General features: G+C 38.5%; 1 protein-coding gene across 4 annotated transcripts in view; it reads right to left on the bottom strand.

The window, feature by feature from the left end:
• Positions 1-14062, bottom strand: part of SSX2IP (SSX family member 2 interacting protein) — a 69838-nt gene extending 55776 nt beyond the window's left edge. The window contains exon 1 of one of the 4 annotated variants that reach the window (XM_031969402.1): positions 13958-14062. The gene's annotated coding sequence lies outside the window, so the exon portion shown is untranslated. The remainder of the gene's footprint in view (positions 1-13957) is intronic. The other 3 variants (XM_031969399.1, XM_031969401.1, XM_031969400.1) reach the window with 3 other exon arrangements.
• Positions 14063-17085: the final 3023 nt, after the last annotated feature.

Here is a 17085-nt window from a genome sequence, read left to right as displayed (position 1 = left end):
ATGTCTCAGTGATCTCCCTTCACTTCCTTCATCTCCTCACAAACCTCGAATATTCTTTCCCAGCTCCCTAGAAAGGTTCAAATCTCACAACCTTCAAAAGGGGCCTTTCTAGATCTTCCCAATTATTAATGCTCTGCTTTCTGCCCCCCTCTCCCAATTACTTTTTTATCTACTTTTGTGATCAAAATTTCCTAACTCCCTACTCAGAATGTATGTTCCTTGAGGGTAGGGACTGTTTCAGTTTTGATAATTTCTAGTAAAAAATCCTAAGAATTTAATGCTTGAAATGATTTAGAGTAAAAAATAGTTTGAAATGTTATGAGAAAAATGTGAATTTACATATTTAAAATTTAACATAGAAAACATTTGAGTTATTTTAGCCAGAGCCACTCACTGCATAAAGCAAAAAATTTTTCTGTGCTCCACCACAAACAAGAATCTTCACAATATTACTATAATGCTACTCATTTCCCAAAGCACTTTGTTTAAAATGCATTATTAAAAAACAGAAGTCCATTTCATAAAAATTTAAAAGAGGTTGGATTAAGGAAACTGGCTTTACTTTTTGTCTATCTAAGAGCAAGCACGGATATAGTCACAACTGAAGATAAAATGTTTATAACCTGACTAGCAAAAAAAAAACACTTCTGCTATGGAATTCAAGCTAATTACTGCTATACTAAAAAAGAGAATAATCTTCGAAGCTGACCACTCCAGATTATCTGTTTTGCTTGACTATACATATTTGTCCCAAGTGTTTTGTTTTTCTTTTTTTTAGCTAAGAGGACTAGGAGTGGAAAGGAGAGAAAAATAAAGAGTTTTGGTCATTAAAGTTTTAATTTAAAAAAAAAAAAAAAAAGATTCCTGCACTACCATAACAAGTTTTTAACACAAGTTTACATAAGGCTTGGCTGTTGGGCTGCTTCCCTTCCTGTCTCAAAGGCACCCTCTTCCAAATTAGTCTTTGGTCTAGCTATATATTCTCCATGACTTCCCAACTCTTTATGCTTTCATTTGCACTCTTCTAACCTAATTTCTAATACCCAAAAAATATCCCTAATTGATATCCCTTCTCTCCAAACCAATCATTTCCGAAATTCTATTTCCTTTCAACTACCACTACCCTTCAAACCTAGAGAACACCAAAGGGTTCTGCTTTACAGGCCATATCATATTTCTGTCACTGATAAAATTCCCTCAATTTATACTGCACTCTTCCCAACCTGCCCTATTTTCTTCTACTTGACTTCTACTTGAAGACGACTTCAAGGTCGTCTTTAAAAAGTTCACCCCACACAACCAAAACCCCAATACAGTCCCCTCTCCTCACTAAGTCCATACATGCCATATATCTATATATTCCAGTCAGCCTCAAGGTTTTTGATAGTTTCAACACTACCCAGTCCTACCTAACCATACTTATAACCTTCTTCACAAACTTTTCAAGGTATTCAAGCCCAATAGTGAATGTTTTCTACATTCTCCTTTAAGTATGGATAACCCCCCCCTCCTTCCTTTCTACATTTTCTGTATCCCCCAAAACAATTTAACATATGGGCACACTGTGTACAACATATATATGTTGACTGATTTGTTGTATATTCCAATAAGCAAAACTGACTTCACCAAATAGCACAATAAAAAGAAATAACTTCTGGGTTAAATCTTTCTTGGGAAACTAGCATCAGTCCTTATACTATGCAATTTTCTTAAACTTTTCATGCCCAAACTTTCCCCATCTCTAACAATTAAAAGATCAATAAATACAGTGTTTTAAAGAGTTTATTTCACATTCACATTGTTGTGAATAAATAAATTTGGACATGAATAGGAGTAACTAATTCTAAAATGGACTTCAAAAATCAAACATATGATAAACATTTCACAATACTGCAATTGCAGTTACATTATCTGGTCCTCCAAACACTTCATAGGCAATTTCACTAACAGCAAAATATTAATCTTTGCTCAAATATTTAAACAAAATTACTTACCAAAGTGTTAAAATATCTGAAAGAAAAGAGAAAAGCCCTTAAACTACAAACACTAAATTCCAAAGAATGCATTGGCTTACAATATACAAAATTAAATTCAATTGTGAATTGTAACCATACTGCATTAAAATATGCATGTTAACAGAACATTATTCCAACTAGCAACTAGAATATTAGTATCCTCTCAAATTAAAAAACACCCGGGTAAGTGTATTAAACAAAATAAAAATCATCTATTCAAAAAACAGCACAGAAGTACTATCCAAATCCAAGAAAATTCATTTTTCTTCCTTTCAGGCATAGGAAATTTTATCTAAAAATTGTTAAAAACAAATAAAATTTCTATCAAGTTGTATTAAAGTTTAGGATGGTTAAAAAAGTCTAAGTGACCACATTTTAAATTTTTTATTTGTTTTTTCCTTAGTCAAAAGTTAAGAAGGTATATAAATGCCTATCTTTCCAGACAGCACATTTTATATTTAGAATCTAAATGAGAAAGAAATAAACTAAAAAGATTTAAATATTGGTAAAATAATTTTAATCTTCCCTTGGGGTAAAGGTAAGTGGTATTTTTTACAACATTCACTGATTAAAAACTACATTCTTATAAAACTAAGTATCCTTCTCCTAGAAATTATAACTATTTTATAGGTGCCCTGTGCATAAAAAAAAAAAGAAAGAAAAAGTCAACTTCTAAGAATTCTGTCCAGTTTAACAAATGCCTCGAATTTTCTTGAATAACAAGATGATTCCAATAGTGAAAAACATAAGCAAAGAGTATAGCTGTCAGTTATCTAATGAACAATGTATAATAGTACAATTACCCCGAAAAAAAATCCAAAGTCAATTATTCTGTGATGGGGGAAATTTTACACACACACACACACACACACACACTACACTTGACTATATTAATATAAACATATCTATAAAATTTTTAGATTTGCTTCTCTGAATACTGTGCTAGTAACAAATTTTTAAAGTGTTTATGTGTGTATATATGTATTGTGTGTGTGTGTATGTATGCCTGAAAACTCACAGGTTAGCTGCTGGAAAAAAACTAATCAGGGATTTTAAAATTGCTAGGAATAATCATCCATTTATATAAATAACTAATAGTGAAAATAAATACTTTGAGAAGGAGTTTAACATTTAGACTCTGGTCTAGATGCTTATCAAATAATATGGTTTTAAGCAATTCACTTAATGAATCTGCTTCTCCAACAAAATTTAAACCAAAATAAATTTTAGCTATCAGGGTAAAAACTAAAACATAGGAAGCACTACATTTCTAGTTTTTAGCTTCTTAAAAGAGTATCAATGCATACAATCAAATTATTAATTCTGAGTTTAGAATATTCATCTTCAAATTTAATACAAATAAAAAATAGTGCCCCTAACCCCAAAGTATCAGTAAACATTTTAATTTCCAAGGTTAAGGGTGAATTACTTCTATATTATCACAACTAATTCTAAAATAATATACCAAAACCTCAAATATTTTAAATCAAAATATATTTTGAGGAGAGGGAGAACTATTTTCAAAGAAAGCAGCAACCCTGTAGCAGGATTCATGGGGAAGGAATTGTTTTATGTAATGACTGAAGAGAAAAACTACCGGCAATATAATCATTTTTCTAAATTAAATTATGCACCCCACATTCAAAGAATCCCACTATGCAAAAATCAAAATGTAAAAAGGAAAAACTTAGGGAGTAGATTTTAATACTGAAGATCCCGATAGAAAATTTTTACAATACAAATTATGCAGGAAAGCACATAGAATCAGGTTTTGTAATAAACTGGTAACAGATTGATGATTAAGTGATTAAGATATCAATAGGAAAAAAACAAAAACAAAAACTGATGTACTTTTTTGTTTTGGTTTGTGTTTTAAGAAATACTGCGAATGGAATTAAAGATAATATTGGAATTTCAAGGATTAAACAAGGATGGGGATAGTAGGGGCTCTAAATCAGGAGAAACCTGGGTTCAAAACTTCTCTGAACCTGTTTTCTTATCTATGGAAAGAGGATATATAGTAATACCAGTTGTATATTCTCCACAAGGTTATTGGAACAACCAAATGAGGATGCACAAGTAAAACATTCACTTAAGATAGGGGAGTCTTTATTTTGTGTGTGCCATGAGACTCCTCTGAAGTGTGAAGAAGCCTATGAACTTCTTTCCAGCATGTTTTTAAATGATAGGATTAAAAAGAAAATTAATTATATCAAAATAAAGGGTTTTTTCCTATTCAAGTTCAGACACCCCAAATCTATGCAGGGACTAGAAACTCTCAATTTCACTTGGACTTTGCACAAATCTGACCTTTCTCATCTGCAACATGGGGCCAAGGAGACTAGATGACCTGTAAGGAACGATCATCCTTGCTAGACTACAATGGTCAGGCTGAATCTCTTAACTCTTTCAGTGTTAGGACTAGGGACTAGGACTACAACCACGACCACCCTCTCCAGTTTCCTCTTTTCTATGATCTCAGGATTGCTAAGGAAGCATCAAAAGATTTAAGTAGCTTATTCAGGTTCTCAGACACAGGGGTTAAATCCAAGTTTGTTCCTTTTCTTTCTCCTATGCCATGCTATCTCACCTTTGTTCTTTGCTATGCTTAAATACTATTTAGGGGAAAAAGGGAAGATGTTGAATTCATTTAAGCTGACAAATCAGTTTATAGGAAATGGCCCAGAGTACAGTAGCTCTGGAAACAGTGAGACTTCTGTGCAAATGATGCTTCTTAAAATAATGAATTTTATATTTAAACTTATTTATATTAAAATTACTATTGTTGAATAAATTATAACTTACTGGTGCTTACCAAACCCTCTTAGCATTCTATAAATACCCATTCTCAAATCACTTTTCCTCATAAAATACTGGTGTAGATATTCAATGCTATTTCTAAGGAAAAATTGAATTTCTAAATTAATCTAATTTTTAAGAATCTGTGCTTTTCTTATCTCCTTTCTATGAACTCCTAAGCAATCTATGGATTATATAAGAATCATCAGCACCTGAATATATTGTTTCTTCCTACTCATTTTTTAATGTTAATTTTTGTTCCCTTGCCATATACATACTCCTCTGGGGTAAATTACTGATTCTATATATATATTTTTCCCCTTACATGGTACTGGACATACAGATTATCTGGGACCACACTTCTACAGAAACACATTCTCTATTTTCATACAAGTATTCAATAGGAAAATATACAGCTTTTACAGTCATCTTTTTAGCAATTACTACAAAACACTAAGAAGCAAGCCCCTTCCCCCCTCAGCATTCTTAAATATCCATCCTCAACCACTTTTCCTTAGAGAATACTGGTGTTGGTATTCTATGTTGTTTCTAAGGAAAAACTGAATTTCTAAATCTAATTTTTAAGATTCTGTGCTTTTCTTATCTCCTTTTCTATGAACTTCTAAGTAATCTGTGGATTATATAAGAATCATCAGCACCTGAACATATTGTTTCTTCCTGCTCATTTTTTAATGTTAGTTTTTGTTCCCTTGCTAGCTACATACATACTCACCCCCTGTGGGCAAATTACTGATTTTATCTCCCTTATTTTTTTTTTTCCTCATATGGTACTGGATGTATAGATTACCTGGGACCAAACTTCTACAGAAATTCATTTTCTATTTTTATAATAATATTCAATAGGAAACTATAAAGCTTTTATAATTATCTTTTTAGCAATAACTACAAGTGTGGAGAAGCAAACCCCTCAGCATTCTATAAATATCGATTCTCAATCACTTTTTCTCATAAAATACTGGTGTGGATATTCAATGCTGTTTCTAGGAAAATTGAATTTCTAAATTAATTTAATTTTTATGATTCTGTGTTTTTCTTATCTCCTTTCCATGAACTCCTAAGTAATCTGTGGATTATATAAGAATCATCTGCATCTGAAGGTATCGTTTCTTCCTGTTCATTTTTAAATGTTTTGTTCCCTTGCTATACACTTCCTCCCCTATGGGCAAATTACTGTTTTTATCTTTATTTTTTTTCCTCATATGGTACTGAACATATAGATTACTTGGGACCAAACTTCTATAGAAACTCATTCTCTATTTCAATAGGAAAACACTATATGATGACTATAACATCTTTTTAGCAACTACAACTATTGAGAATCAGCCCTTCGGAATTTACAATATGGATACAGAAACATCAGAAACCAATAACTCAGTTTTGTAATATATGAATGATACTGTCAAAAAGAGGAGCATGTGTATTCTGCTTGGCCCCAGGAGCTATTCGGGAAAGCTGCAGGGAGGAAAATTTCAGGGGGACATAAGGAAAAGCTGCCTAACAAAGAGCACTGTCCTGAAATTGTCAGACCCCCTTGACTTCTGATCTGCAGGGAATTTTTTTTTCCTGGAAAAGCCAGGTCCTTCCCAAGTTTGATCTGCAAGGTAAGTGACAAGTCTGTCATTTAACCATAGTACCTATAAGAGATTTTTTTCTTAATTCAATGTAGGTTAGTTTTATTTAAAAGCCAGCTAATATATGAGCTAATTTTGTAGATATAGCAAAAGTATAGCATTTTATATATTGTAAAAATAATCTCTAAACTTCTAAAAAAAAATCTTACATTATAAAAGGAGGGATTAGCAATAAATCTTAATCTCCCCCAAACATCAAGTTTTTAAGCCTCATAAAGCAATTAAATACAAGTTCCATTCTGAAAGGTACTGGAGTTTATTTTCTGGCTCAATTATAGTACTCTGCAAATAATTTTTAAGTTTTCAATCTCACGCTTGGGAAAACAACTCTATCATATTTTAACTAAGGACTACATTTACTAAGGTAGTAAAGTAAGCAGAATGAGCCTGCACAGCCCCAAAGAATGTAAATCATAAATAAATTCATTAGGCTCTGACCTGCTCTAATTATTAGAATAACAAAATACATGGGAATTTCACTGTAACATACTCTGTAGAGCAAATTCAGTTAAAAGTCTGTTTCAGGGGGAAAATCATCCTTATTCCAACAAATTCTATTTTCTTCTACCTTCATCAAATTTATTCCTTTTTTCTCCTTTAAGTGCTCTCCATTGGCCTATTTGTAGTGAGTAATAAGAGTTTCTAATTTTAAGTCAGAGAGACTTGAGTTCAAATCCTGTATCAAACACACAACCACATAAAATAATGAATTTACCTAACAATTACTATTTGTGTGATTCTGGGCAAGTCTCTAACTTCCAGTCTCAATTTCTTCATTTGTAAAATTTAAATAATGAGATTATATGAGTAAAAGTCCTTTTGTAAACCTTAAGAGCACTATATAAATAAATGTTAGCTCTTATATCATAAATATAACCAGTTCCTGTCATTCCTAAAGCAGCCTTCCACTAGCCACTAAAAATTTACCCAGAATTTATAAAACATTTTACTTATGTACAACTACTCTTTGAGGAAGCTAAGAATTCTCTACTTTAGATAAAAGGAAAGTGGTATTCAATAAAATAAAATGATTTGTCCAAAGATGCACATCATAAAATTTTCAAGCTGAATGAAAGGTAACCTAGACCAACCCCTCATTTTCACAGATAAGGAAATTGAAATGTAAAAATGTTAAATGACTTGTCCAAAGTCAGTTAAGTGCTGCAGCTGAGTGACTCAGTTTTATCTGTCCATGAAACTAGTTTCCACAGACTCCTGTCCTATTATCCAGATTTTCCTGACTCAACCTTTTGCAATCTGATTTTCTTGCCACTCTATAGAAACTGCCTTTCTGATAATTTCATTGACTTTCTAATTAATAAATCTAATCCCTTTTTTTCCAATCCTTATTCTCCTTGGCCTCTAAAAAATATTTCACACTGAACACCAACGCAGATCACTCTCATATCTTGACTTCATAACTCTCGCCTGATTTTTCTACTTCCCCATCTTATTTTTTCTGCATAGGCCCCACATCATTTTCCCAACTCTTTAATGAGAACGTTCCAACAGGCACCCTTTTCAGTTGTCTTCTCTCCTTACTCTACACTCTAATAGTATTAATTCCAAATACCATCTATCTCCTTCCTCAGATGAATCAACTTTGTAGTCTCTAGTTTTGCCATCTCTTTTACACTACAAAAGCCACATCTCTAATGAAACAAAAGTCAGTCATCTTTATCTAGCCCCTTAATACTTCAAATGAAAGAGCAGCCCAAAACTAAGCTTGGTTGGGCTCCCTCTCCCCTTCAGACTCCTGACATCTTCTATTTGGGGCAGCACTATTCATAGAGTGCCCTACATTTTGTACCCAGCATTGAGATTCTTTCATAAATGTTAAGAAATGATTATAAATTAGAGTGCCTTCTGATGGTGAGAGCTAGAGATGGAATGTAGGGCACACTCAAAACTTCAGCATATCCTTTATTTCTCTTTCCTCTCACATCCAACTATTCAACTAGCAGTTCTGTCTACAGTATCTCATGAAGTTCCCCCGAACAAAACCCCACTACTTCCCAAAGCAATCCATTCTACTTCTGGATAGTTTTCCAGACGATCTCATAGTACTCTCATCTGTATATTCAATGTTCCAGCCAAAGGGAACTTAAGTATCCTGCATTTTCAAGCCTCCATGCCTCTATTTATGCTGTTCTCCATGCCTGGAATGTCTTCTTTCTTCTAGATAAGAAAAGCATTCTTCAAGAGATTTCTATAAACTAAGCTTTACAAATCAATTCCTACTCAATCTTTGAAGTTCAACTCAAATGCCATCTCTTCCAAGTCTTCCCCGCCCACCTCCAGTCAGTAATGAATGGACTACCCTTCTCAGAGTACTCCATACCTTTATCACATGTTATAATTACATGTATATTTGCCATATCTCTTACTTGACAATGGGTCAACTCAATTATCCACACGGACAAAGAGATCCAAAAAGATCATTTAAAATAACTCTGCCACCCATCTCTTCCATGTTGTAACTCCCTTCTAATTGAACTTCTGACACCCAATCCTATCTGTACTGACTCTTGATTTCCCTACTGATTTTTACTTTCAGGAATCTGGAACTGAGCATGTAAGTAGGCAGCCACTAGGCACGTAACAGAAAATTACTACTGAAAAATCAAGAGTTGATAGCAGCATTTGATTATGGTTTGTGATGTTTAACAACAAAACAAAACTATTTTAAGTGTTCATTATTTAGAAGATCAAAAGATTGATTCTCCCTTTTTAAACAAACCCCTCGTGATTTTGGGTATGTTTCTCTCTTCAGGATCTTAAATGTTGGGTGTGTAGGTTTTCTTCAAATATTTGTATGAGTTTTATAGAGTTAGACAAAGTTTCACAAACAAGTCAAGATTCTTGTGAATGAGTTACTTCTAAAGCTACATAAACATCCATAAAAATTAGTCAGGATAACAATGCATACATAAAAATACTTGGGATAATAATGCTATTTTTAGGTGAAAATGACCATCAAAAGGATGTATAGATTCATTCATATACATTTTAATTACAAAACAGTAGCAACAGGATTTGCAATCTAAAGCACCAGAGCTTGAAAGAAAGCTCTCTATCTTTATCCTTATCTATATGGCAAGATGATATCCAAGTTTTCTCCAATGTTCATTACTCTCTGATCCCTCAAGCAAAAACAATTACAAAATTACTAGCTGGAATTAGAAAAAACACAAGTTTTTGGTTGTTTATAAACCAAATGGCTTCAATCACACATTCAAATAACCAAGCATTGAAAGATGATGCTGAAATAGTTTTTAAAAGATTTTTAATTGTCAAAGAAACACAAATTGATCAAATTTGGGGAAAGTGAAAAGCCATTTAAATCAACATTCTGAAAAGTCCTTAGGGCCTAATTATATAAATGTGTCTGGAAAACATAATCTTGGTTTTATGCCAAGCTTGAACAGGTAATTTAAAACTGTTAATGCTTCAATCTTTGTGATCTGCTTCACTGGAATGTTTAGAACATTAGGTGCTTTGAAGGGGCTAATACGTTTATGATGAGCACTTCAGCACATTGAAATCATCCAAGTAAAGTAAATAACTAGGCCTATGCAGAGTTCTTTTCCACCTGCTGTATAAGGTTATTGAATCTAAGCTTTAGCTTGTATGATCTCACTGTCCATATGGAAAAGAGTTTTAAATGACTTGATTAAACCATCTTAACATTCAAAAATTTTTAATTCTCAGCTTCCTAATGACATTTCACATGTGCTAATAACATGACATGTGAAATTATTTAATGATTATTCATTTGTTGTTGGTTTAGTTAGAATGAAAAGTCTAAACTTGCTAGTTATGTCTTGCTATCTCCACTTCTATTAAGCTTTCCCTAATACATTTAAATCCACATATCTACTTTCTTGTTTCTTTCAAATAATTTTTAATTCCCATACCTAAGTCTTTTAAGCCATTTTTTTCTTGTTCAAGTTGTAAATTTTAAAAAATATTATTAACCAGTCATCTCTTTACAAATGTTGGTTGGATCCACTCTATTTCAAAATCAAATTTAAAGCTGGCAGATGTTTAAATAATATTCAAATTACTTTTATATAATTTTACTTAATCTTAACAAGGAAAAGAGCTAGACCCTGAAGCTGGGAATAATTTACTCAAGGCCACAGAGTCATTCCTTAGCAGTGATTTGCAAATCTAAGACTTCCTATATTCTCAATCCCAGGGCTGTACCATACCACACCCAAAATGATGTGTGAGCACCTTTCTTCTGCATCAAAAATGTAGATCCAATCGCAAAATATTTCCCTCCAGATTAGAAATTGATAAGAATTAAATTCCATGGATTACTAAAGTCTAAAGAAATCCCCATGGCTTACTGGTTCCTCCCTAACTTTAATAATTCACATGGGGTCTGTTGATAGAGAAATCTCAACAGTCAACTAACAAGCAATTGGAATATGTCAGGCACTAGGATATAAAAATAAATGTATATAAGCATTTGACATCTTTAAATCTATAAATGTTGGGGAGGGGGAAGGAGGGAAGGGTCACATATCAAAATAATCACAATTATTTTCCTCCACAAATAGGGATAAGTGAGTGGAAGGATTTATTGCAGTAGCTAATATGATCAAATCAGATTATGTAGGTAAAGAATTTGGCAAACCTTGCCTTACATGAATGCTAGCTAGTGATTATTATGTGTTATTACATAATTATATTGCTATATATTATGATTATAGTACTCTAGACATATAACAGCATTTTAAGTTGTACATATGTTAACAGTAATGTTATAAATTACAGCACTTTAATATATTATACTACTACAGTACTATAAACATACTCTATGCAGTGTTATATATCACTCTATAATAATATAGTACTTTAGTATTTTGTCCTATTATCCTACTCTATGTAATATATAATAGGATCATGATATACAAGAGTCCTTTTCATATATTGTTATACTGTATGACATCAATATATCATATAATGCTTTCACAGTATATTGTGTTATAGTAGTCTAGCATATCATTATTATACTACTGAGTATAACGTTAAAATATACTTTATAGTGCCCTGTACCACAAATTATTATAGGATGTTACATTATACAACATTTAAGTAGGATAATACATTATCATAGTACCCTATATTATATATTAAAGGACTCTAAGTAGTATATCATGTTATTGGGGAAGCTAGGGAGCATAGGAGATGCAGTCCTGGGCCTGGAGTCTGGAAGACATCTTCCTGAGTTCAAATCCAGGCTCAGATAGTAGCTACGTGACACCCTCCTCTTCCCTACCCTTTCAAGTCAATAACTCGTTTATCTCATTTTCCTCTAAAATGAACTGGTGACAGAGAAATGGCAAATCTCTTTAATATCCTTGCCAAGAAACAACAAAATGCAGCCATGAAAAGTCCGATGCAAAGGAACACGATGTTATATACTGCTTCACAGCACTCTAAATCTGATACATTTTACAGTATACTTGGTATGTAATATCATATAGCACTGAAAATATATCATAAATTTATCACAAAACTCATAAGAACCCAATCCTGCATTACACATTACAGGATTTGAATCATATTATTAGGTCACTACAGTGCTATAAGCACGCCATGTTTATTGGTAGTCTGTCTCAGCTACCAGAGTCAAGTAGAACACCATTCCTGTATTATTAGGCAGCATATTATAATATCATTCTAGATCTGAATATAACTGTCTCTGAGTAGAAGATGTAACATTACCCGGCTCCAGGCACCATGTTAAATAAGACCATTACAAGTGCTTTGAGGAGCACAATGAGGTGGGGTTATGTAACCCTACCGTGTAAGACTACATAATACTATCTCCTTGCTTTTGTAGACGACATGATATTGGTGTGGTCTGACTATATCACGTTCTCTGACACAGCAGCACCCCAAATACTGTGACAGGAGGACCCAACACTCTTCAGTGGTGTAGCATTGCCGTTGCGAGGCTTTGAGCGCGGCACACAATCCCAAGGAGTCGCTGCTACCCCACACACCACTGTATAGTCAAGCACAAGCACTGGAACCCTGCCCCAGGTAGCCTACAGCGCACCGAGTGCCCTCGCAGAGCCGCTCCGAGCAGGGTGCGGCGGCACTGTAGGTGACAGCACGGTACCCCAAGCGCCGCACCACCACTCTCGCACTCCACAGCAGCCCAGCTTCGTTGAGCCCGATCCCGAGCGAGCGGTGCTGCGCCGGCTGATTTGGGCTCCCCCACCCCGCACTACACGGCTCCCCGCCGCGCCGGCGGGCAGAGCGAGGCGCAGCGCGGCTCGGGGACGCCGGCCCGCCATCCGCTCTCCCCCGAGCACAGCACCACACGGCAGCTCGCCGAGCACCCGCCTGCCTCCCCACACTACGGTACTCCAGGCAGTCCACAGGTGTCAGCGCCCCGCCGCCCCACGCCGCGGAGGCACCGCTCGGGAGCCCCTTCTCGTGCACCCCCTCTTCTCCCCCGAACGGCGGGATCCGGCGGCAGCCCCCTCCCCAGCACCGCAGCCCCCGGACCGCGCCTCCTCACACAGCATCCCAGCGCTGCACCGCGCCTCGTCGCATCCTGCTGCACGCTGCAGTACACTCCAGGCAGTCCACAGGTCTCGGGGCGCCCCGCCGCCCCGCTCCCTCTCTCCCGAGAGCCTCGTCCCCGCAGTACCCCCAGCTCACGGTACTCCAGGCAGTCCACCACCGCGCCCCACCACGCGGGAACGCAGCTCCGAGGCGTGACCCCGAGTCTCCACCTTGCTCCGGGGAGCCCCCTCCCGGGCGGCCCCCCCCGGGCCCAGCCCCGCGCCGCGCTGTGCGCCCTACCCCCGAGCCTGGCACAGCTCTGCTGCCAAGGCTCGCAGCACCCGCAGCTCAGGCAGCTCAAGACGACTCCCGGCAGTCCACTATCCAATCTCGCCACTCCCGCGCCGAGCCGCGGCAGCGTGGTGTCGTCCCCACCCTCCGCAGGCCTCGGGGGAGCGCCGGGGAAGGGCCGGCGCCCCCCGGGCACCGCGCGTGCCCATGCGCCTCGGCCCCACGGCGCCTCGAACAGGCCGCGGGGAAAGCGTGGAGCCGCCCGCCTCGAGCTCCGGAGCTCCGACAGCAGCCCTGGCGCGGCCGAGGGTCCTCCCCAGAACCCACCGTCCCCGCCCACCGGGGTCTGCGCCGAGCAGCGCGCCCCGCCTGCCTCATTTCACCTTCACCCGGGAGGCCGCCGCCCCCACGTCGATGCCTTCTGGCTGGCACCTGTTCCCTCTGCAGGGGGTCCAGGCCCCGCGCTCCCCTCCCCCCCAACGGGTCCCCCACCTGAAGCCCAGCCCCTCCCCCCCAACGCCCAGGACCCAGCTCGTGGAGCAGACGGAGGGGGAGGGGAGCAGCAGCTAATCCGGGCCTCGGCCTCTCCCTGGGGCCAACTGCTGCAACGGCGCCTCCCAGAGGAGGGGGAGGGGCGCAGATCCAGGTGCAAGGGCGGCGACCACTCACCTCCCCGTCCTGCCCCCGCCTCGCTGCATTCCCAGCCGCAGAGAAGACGCTTCTTCCCACCCCCCCACCCCCACCCCAGCCCCCACCTCCAACCCTAACCCCCTCCCCCCCAATCAATGGCGCCCCCTCCACCTACGCTCCTAGGTCTTTGCTGGACACGTCACAGTGACCCCACCCTGAGGGGGGGCACTCACCAGTCATGGCCCCCCCCACGGGCGGGGGGGGGGGGTGAGGGGCTCCTCGCTTAAGACCACCAGACTCGCCTCAGCAGCTACAAGCCCCAACTGCCAGGCCCAAGAATGAGGCGCCTCAGGCTGAGCCTCCCTTCCCTAGGCCCCGCCTCCTCGACTGTCTCCCCAGTTTAGGCTCCGCCCCCTTCTGCACTGCCTCCCCTCCCTAGGGCCGCAGGTTTGAACTGTTCCCACCCCTCCCCCGCGCTTCCCTCCACCTAAGTCCCCTTCCCATTGGATCCCTTAGTTGCTAGGAGATGAATAACGGCGGCCTACATTGACCTGATTGGGCCTCCCTATTCGCTCCACCCCCTTCCCCCTGAAAAGTCTTCTTCCCCACACTCTAGGCTTAGGATGGGAGCGCAGCTGCAGCTACGCACCTGTTAGATCCTGTGAATCACCAGGCGAGGGCTGTCCTGGTTCTCCCACTCCCTGCTCCACTCGCACTTCAGTCCTTGCTCGGGATGCGGATGAGAGGGCATCTCTGGGCTACGTTTTCTAAAGGAGAGTCTGAGTGAACACGCGCCAACAACTCTAGGCGAGAAGGTTTTTTCCTCCTCCTGGAGCCCAACCATGAGTTTTGGCAAAAGGAGACCGACGGAACCACAATAATTGACTTCCAGAATTGGGTCAGGCTCAAGAGATGCGTGGGTACGGACAACGGTCCAAAAAGAAGAAGTTGGCACGCCTAAAATAGACCAGAAAGTATAGAGAAAGAAAATAAGAGCAACTTGTGCATGGAAGGAAAATTGGTCAAGTTTTGATGTGCGCCTCTGAGTCCTATAAACAACAGGGATGTCAAAACTCTACCCGCACAGTAAAAAATGTGGAGATCGACCCATGTGCGTGGCTTGGCGTGCCAGAAATATTAAGAGCAGAGACGAAGAAACTAGTCCTCTCTTCGTTTTTCTTATCTGTGCCCCCGTGGATGCCCTGGAAGGTAAAAGAAGCAAGAGAAAGGATTTGCAAAAGGAGAGGATAGAAGAACACGCGTGGCAAGCAAAAACAAAACCAAGACGCCTTGTAAAATGATGAATGTCATCGAAACTAAGAGACTTAGAAAAGGAGGCATTACAATGCAAGATTAACGTTTTAATATGATTCTTGGCAGTTTGCTCCGAGTAAAATAATAAATCGAGACAAAAACAAAAGTTGGCCACTCTCGAGAACTGTGTTGGAGTTGTCTTTTTCAAGTCCAAGACTTTCCACAAAGGCAGAAGAGAGTGCGAAGAAAATGTAGGTGTGAAAAGTAGAAGTTTAATACCAAAAAGACTTTCCGATTTGCATGGGGTGAAATTTTTGTGAAGGGACGGTGTCGAAAATGGACAAAATAATGGTCCCGTTACTGCATCAAACCAGTCGCTAAGTAAAGGGCTAATGGAAGTGGGACTCCGAAAGGAAAATGGAGTGATTCTCGTACCTTCCGACCAATACTACAGATTTGGCATGAGCGAATACAGAAAGAAAGGGAAAAAAGAAAAGTCGGTCGGTTTACTCAGAAGAATGATGCCGAAATGAAAATTCTAGAAAGAGCGACCGAAATACTCATCACAGATCAAGATCTCGATTAGCCTCATCTCTCTTGGTCTTCAAAAGTCACAAGGCAATAAGCACCTACTATGTGCCAGGCACTGTACTGAGACTTAAAATGCAAAGAAAGAGAAGATTATCACCTGCTCTCGTTTTTAAATAACTTTAAATACACTTAGTACTTTCTTTTGGCCATTTTTCTTAAATAGTAACACATTAGGTATTATTTTACCCAAACATCTGCAAGGATAAAAAGTTTAAAACATGAGTTTACCTATAGTTTCCCTAATAATTTATAATGAAGGGAAGGAGAAAGAGATCTAAAGAAGCTATGGTCAACATATCTGGGGGATTCACTTCAGGACACAAAGTTTTTATGATAACTATTTTGATTGCTTTAAAGTGATTCTTCTAGGCCACATATTAGATAGTGAGCTCAAAAAAAGAAAAGACGTTTTAAGTTCAAATTTTTGATCCATACTGGCCCATTTTGTTTGACTCTGGGCAAGTCATTTAATCTCTCCACATTTTAAGTAACTCTTAACGACCTAAATTGTCAAAAAAAATACCTTTTCCGTGCTTCCTCTTCTGACAATTCTTAAGCCAATTTGAAATCACAAGTCTAAGCTCTGTGCCTATTAAATGATGGAGAGGCAGCCTTTACCATCGGACAAATGTATTACAAAGTTTTACTTATTTTGAGACAAAATCTGTTTCGGCAGTTGGCCTGTTACTCCTTTGAGGACCAAAAACAATTCTAATCCTTCTTGCACATGGCCACCTTTCAAATTCTTGAAGACAGATTTCTTGTCCCTCCAAATTCTTTGCTCCAAACTAAGTATACTTAGTTCTTTCAACTGATCCTCTCCATGGCAGAGTTTCTAGTCTTAGCATAATAAACATTCTCCATCAGGCAATTGTCAATATCTCACAAGACCTTGTTGAAATATTTCAGCTGATCAGAATAAAGGGTAACACAATCATTAACTTGACATTTCTTTAATGTTCTTTACATTTTGCTTCTCTAAAGTCTACCTTTTTTTAGCCTCCATATTCTACAGTTTGTTGACTCATTTTGAGGTTGTAGACTAAATAAAACCCTCAGATTTTTTTCACACATCTTGACGATTTCACACATAATCACACATGTTGACAATTTATCCTTTCTTTGTAATAGTGGTTCAAGAAATGTGATATTTCTGCAATTTGTCTGTTTAAACTTGTCAAATGTATTTTTTAAATTCATTTTACTCTTCTATAGTTTACTTACTCAATTTTGTTTTATTTGATCTGGCTGATTGTTCCAGTTTTATGCCTGCTGTCAATACTTAGTGGTTTTGGGAAACTCTATTGCTTATTCCACCAGAT

This window comes from Sarcophilus harrisii, chromosome 4 (genome assembly GCF_902635505.1).
Source record: "Sarcophilus harrisii chromosome 4, mSarHar1.11, whole genome shotgun sequence".
NCBI lineage: Eukaryota > Metazoa > Chordata > Mammalia > Dasyuromorphia > Dasyuridae > Sarcophilus > Sarcophilus harrisii.
Note: the sequence above shows the minus strand (reverse complement) of the source record. Positions and strands in the feature narration are given on the sequence as shown.